This window comes from Petromyzon marinus, chromosome 43, assembly GCF_048934315.1.
Source record: "Petromyzon marinus isolate PM22_M1 ecotype Great Lakes invasive population chromosome 43, UKy_Petmar_22M1.pri1.0, whole genome shotgun sequence".
Taxonomy (NCBI): domain Eukaryota; kingdom Metazoa; phylum Chordata; class Hyperoartia; order Petromyzontiformes; family Petromyzontidae; genus Petromyzon; species Petromyzon marinus.
The window spans coordinates 12583541-12589540 of record NC_133709.1 but is presented as its reverse complement, the minus strand read 5'-3'; positions in this window follow the sequence as shown (position 1 = coordinate 12589540).

Here is a 6000-nt window from a genome sequence, read left to right as displayed (position 1 = left end):
TATTCGTCCAGCGTCTCCTTATTAAAAAACTCCTCAAACGCCTCCACAAGATCTGATGAGTTCTGTTGGCCGACAGAGTGAAAGGCAAATGAGGACTCTAAGAAGCATTCCATGAACATCTGCAGAATTATATTGTGATGGCAATTCGGAAAACCCGCATTTCGTATGAAATCGTACAACCGCAAAAAAAGAGATCATGCACGCTACTGGCAGTGTGTTTGGATGTTAAGTGGCTGATTTATGTATGTGTGTGTGTTATGTATGTTGGCACAGCAGGGGGCACAGGTGGTGCATCGGCCAGTCATCTCAGTCAACCCATGGTCTGTCCCGTGACCTGCCAGCGGGCGTTCGACACTACACGTGGCCTTAAAATTCACTCAGACTGGCACAAGCACCGTGGTGACATCACCGCCACTTAGTGGCGAATGGCGGTTGTTGTTAATGTACGTGATGTATGTACATTTAACTTATTCCGCACCGTACGTAGATGTATAACTGTTAATCGATGGCTTTCTCATTGCTTACATTAATATGGAGTGCAATGTCCAGGCACGTGTCATAGGTGTCGGAGTGGTTGCAGCACTGCATGCACTCCACTGCAAAACACAAGCACACATTAGGAAGGGACGTCACATGTTACTTAGTCAAACTAAATGCACGCTTCCCACTGACATAGGTAATTGGTACTTTTCACCAACTGGTAAAAGGTTATTCCGTGTGGCACGTGCGTGAGAGTGTGTAAACGCTGCAACGCGAGCGCGTCTACACTGTGATGATGCGCTTGCTGCTCACGGTTAACAAGTTTGTAGAGGAGTGCGCACAACTCACCACGTGATCGAAGGTAATCCCCGAAGATCTGGTAAATGAGGGTGGTAGCCTCCGTGTATCTGTCCAGCCTGCCACGTCACAGAGAACGACACCACACGGTGGTTACAGCGGCAGCAGCAGTAGCACCTTTACCGGATGCACACGCGTGTGTGAGAGTTACACCATTGCCCGAGCTGTCGATTCACTCATTCCCTTCAGCACTGCAACGCGTGCTCTGTAGCAACCAACCGTGGTAGCGTCTGCACAGGGCAGCCACATTCACGGCACAGCCACAGAGCTGGGGGCAAGCTGGCAGCCGACACGCGGTGCTGTGGCCCGGCAGTTTTGTTATGCCCAGCGTGCCACGTGCCGCCCGTCAACACGAGCAATGATGTCACGGGGCCACCGACGTCGAGATATCGACCCCCCGGTATTTATCAGCAACGTGAAATGCGCAAACAAAAGACGGCCCACGTCAGGGCCAAGGTGAAAGAACCGTGGTGCCAGCAGGGCCGGTCCTCTGCATCTCCCAGGTGTTCACACAAAAGTGTGAGGAGCTTCTCACAGACGTCGAAGGACAATCGTGCAGAAAACCAAGAGGGAGCCGTGAGGTACCGAACTGCAGAACGACTGCCGCAAGTTGACTGGCGCGCGGTACTCACTCGCTGTGGCCATGGAGGCATGAGGCTTGCATGGCATCTACCACGTATCGCAGAAACTCGTGGGCATCTTCCTGTCTCCCAATGCGCAGGTGTTTGGCGATGCCTGCAGAGAAATGGACATGGGGACAAAGTGACAGGTACAGGATTTGATGACATCCTTCAAGAGCTCCCCAACATGTCAAAAGGAGCAGTGCAAAGGACTTGGAACACATATGGCGAAAGATCGCGGGGATAACTTCTCCTCCGAGTGCACGTTTGAACGTAGTTGTGGGACTCACGCGTGATGTTTTTAGTGATGACCTTGGGTGTCAGCACTCTCTTTGAGTTGTTGAACGTGCTGACGACGTGACGCTCCATGACACACATCAGGCAAAAGTCGCTCTGTTGGCCTGCGAACGAGGACACAATACAAAAAAAGATAAGAGTACAAAGTATTGGTAAGGTAAACAAATCACTTTAAAAAAATCTACATTTAAAACTAAACTTTTTTTTATTTTACCAGATAAAGCCCACTGAGCTATTAGCTTCTTCAGAAGCGACCTGGACCACAAATGCTAGCTCAACGAAGTGGCTTATCACGTGGGACATTTATCGCAGCAAAATAACTGACAATAACCTAGCCCATGGGTAAACGAGAGTGCCAGGGGGGTACTTACAGGTGCTGCAGTGCTCTTGCAGCAGCAGGTAGTTCACGAGCGGCGGCGTGTAGGCGAGGCACTGCAGCGTGGCGTTGAGGAAGCAGGTGTTCCCCAGGTTGCGCAGGCCGGCACCCTTGCCCACGTCGTTCTCCCACCTGAGGCTCAGCCGCTCCGTCGCAAACAGCGAGAGCCGTGCCGCCGGAATGCCGTCGTCCTCCTCTGCACAAAGGGAACGGTGGTGGCGGAAGCCGGCGTCATCGCAGAGCGCTGCACTGCCGATGGGGCTGGCGTGGATATTCAGTAGCCCCAGCCAGCACCCGTGCTGCTACTCTTAACCACAAAGATTTTGCTCCACATTTCATTGTTAGGCTCAAGTTCGCGAAAAACATGATTCGCCTTTCACTTTGGCTACTGGGTGTTTTGAGCTCTCCGTGTTACTCGTGAACGGCAACAGCAGTGGCTCCAAAGCGGCCCTTGCGTTGGTGGCTGCCACCCTAACGAGAGTTCACAACGTCGTGTGATCGCACGCTCACCTTGGGGTGCAGGCAGCACAGACACGCCGATGTTCTTTGTGGCTGGAACCGGGGAGGGTTCCGGCCGGCCATGGGGAAGGCAGCTGGGTTGCGTGCAGAGCCTCTCGTCGGCCACCACCAGCACCTCGTCAGACGAGGTGGGGGCCAAGACCGTGAGGTCTTTACCGGACGAAGTGCCCTCTCCTCCGCACGCCACAGTGGTGGTTGGTTCCTGCCACAGCAACGCAGTCAACACATCCACAATTACTCCTCCCATCTCGACTGGGATATCAACACACGTGGGACTGTTTTATCACCAAAAGAAATACAATTTTAGTCCATGAACCGATGGGCAATCAAATGTCTCAGAAGTAAAAATATACAGTATTTTTAAAGGAACCCCAATCTCACTTTAACTCGTAAAATATTCTATGATGAACGGCCATTGACAAAAGATGAACGAGTTCAATTTGTTGTTATGCATGCTGGAGAGAAGGCAGCTATAGTTTCAAAGAAGTCCTAAATGCATTTCAAAAGAGAAATCGTGCATTCATGTTAATCGACTTCATTTTTAACATTTGTTAAAATTAAACGAAATAACCCTCCGTTATTTGTTCAAATAAACACAATAATGTCCTGATTTTTCGGCCACCCTCTTACAAACGACGTCATGATGTGATGTGCCCTGAAGAAAGCCCCTTGCCTGAAACGTCGATTTTATATCTTTCATCATACAGTATATATTTAATACACATAATTATACAGGTTGGCCCAAAAGTTAAGACAGGGTTATTTCATTTATTTTAACCCTCACATAACGTTTTCATTATTTATTTTTAAAGTCAACTTTATATTTATAGTTTTGATGATCTGTGCCGAACGCCTGACACACGCTGCGGGTAACGCTGGCTTGGCTACGTGGATTCCCATGCAATTCTTTTGATTTTCACGAAAGGCTTTGATTAAAAATGTAACTAATTATTAGTTTGTTGTTTCCAGAACGATACATTTTCTCCCAAAATATACCAGCGCCTCTTATGATAAGAGCCACGTCTGCCCTCTGTTTTTGTATTTTATCTTTGCGTTTTGTGCACCATTATTAGTGAGTAATCATAAATAATCTATTCAGTTAAATTTGTGAGTGACAATATTTATTTTTTGAACGTCGAATATAAATTGAAATAAAGAAGCAGAATCCGCTTTTAATTTGAACTCAGTGCAATTTCACTTTGATGGCTTTTGCTCGCACTTACGGTGAACATTTGTGACAATTGGTGAACACCGACATCTCCCCTTGCGATCAATAATGAACGGTCACTATTTTTTAATTCACATCAAATCAGAATCCAGTAAGTTATTGTAACTAAACAGGGGCGGACACCCGTCCATGTAGGCGAACGATTCGAGGAAAAAATATAGAAATAAAATAACGACGATGTCATTTTGATTCCCGTGCAACGTACAAAGGGTCAATGAATTATAATTCATTTCTCAACATTCCTGAGAATGTATTGGTTGGACGGACGGACGGACAGACAAACCGAATAATTTTGCCTCTGTTTAAAAAAATACGCTTAAAAAAACATTAAATGTAAAATCGGGGCAAAATGTTTCCCAGTTTACCAGAAACCTCAGCCTGGATCTGCCCTTGGGGTTTGGGGGTGGCGGCGCCCATTGCGAGGTTGGCCGAGGGCACTGCCAGTTGCTGGCAGCAGCTGGTCTAGGGCCACCCCTCTCACCGAGTTCAAATTCATTTTGGTAAAAGCGACTTTCTGCTCACGTTTTGAGCGAAAATTGGTGAACACACCGACACGTCCTTCCGGTTTATAAATAGTTAATTTTTTAGTATTCACATCAATAGGGAATCCAGTAATTCGATACTTAGAACGAAATAATTCCTACAACATTTAGTTTACTTCCCGACAGAAAGGAAACTCAAACAGCTGCTAGAACGATGAAGGTGATTTACAATTGTCATTCTTTATTTACAGGTTTGTTATATATTACTCTCAGAAGAGAAAATTACATTCGGTACGTCACATTCCGTAACTTTAGTTCATTCAGATGAAGCCAGAAGAGTCGCAGACGAAAGAAGACGTCGATTAAACGGAGGAAGGCGGCAGAGATGGCGTCATCGACAAAGTCACGACACACTGGATCGTTTACGACGTGAAAATACCCGTCACGTGACGGGCAATTACGCAACTTTTATACGTTATTATTAATTTCTATTTTGCTTTTTCAGGTGACATTTTTCAAAAATGGAAAGGTAATTGACCAAAGACGAACGAGTTCGAGTGTCATTTGTATGTGTGGTGGGAAATTGTTGGGCGTAATACGCCGCCACCACTTTGGTTGAGCAGGTACTTCCAGTCAGGGGGCTTTAGCGAGTCCGGCCTGTGCTAAGCAGGACTCGTAGGTCAGGCATCCCGGGGGGGGGGGGGGGGGGGACGGTTGGGAACCGGAGGGGGACACCCCAGGTCCCCGGGTGGGGGGCTGGGGAGGATTGCGCAACAATCCAGGTCCCTCGAGAAGGTTCCAGATGGTGGGCGTGATCAGGGGCGGGGTGACCCTGGGAGCCCCATAAAAGCCGGACCCCAGTGCGGCTGAGGCAGTTCGCCTCAAGCCGAAGACCCAGAAGCCCACCTGAAGATAGGACCCTGGACCCCAAGCCCCGCCGTCCTTATAAGGGCCGGGGCTCAGTGAGGCCAGTGATCAATAGGCTAGGACCCTGAGGATCCCCCGACCCGACGCCCTTCTCAGGGCCGGGTCTGTGTGGGTCAGCGGTCGAGACTCGAGGACCTTGGCTGTGTCGGGTCAGCCTCCCCTAGGTCCCGCTAGCCGGAGGGCTAAGGAGTGGTTAGCCCCAGTAGTTAGGGCACGTTAGCCCGGAGGCCGTACCTCCTTAGGTGGTGGGTAGAAGGGGCCATTACCCCTCCGTGTTAGGGACCTAGTGTTACTGTTATTGTTGTTATTAATAAATACGTGTTGCCTCCTACGAAGACTCAGTCTCCATACAAACCCACAACATATGCAAAAGAAGGCAGCTGTGATTGATTTTTTTAAAGGCCTAAATTAATTTGAAGAAATAATAAATTCGTCCATCGTGCATTAATGTTAATAGATGTAAGTTTTAACGTTTATTAAACAAATCAAATAAAGCTCTGTTATCTGTGGAAATAAACATGATAGCTCTATGTGGCATGACTTGTGGGCCACGCTTTATAGGCGACGTTATGAAGAGCCTACTGTGATGTGCTCTGAGGAAGGGGCATTGACTGAAACATCGTTTTTCTATATTTAATAATACTTTATATATGTATTGCACGTTATTATCAGAGTCAGAATATTTATACTGGAGGAATCCGATGAGCTATAAAG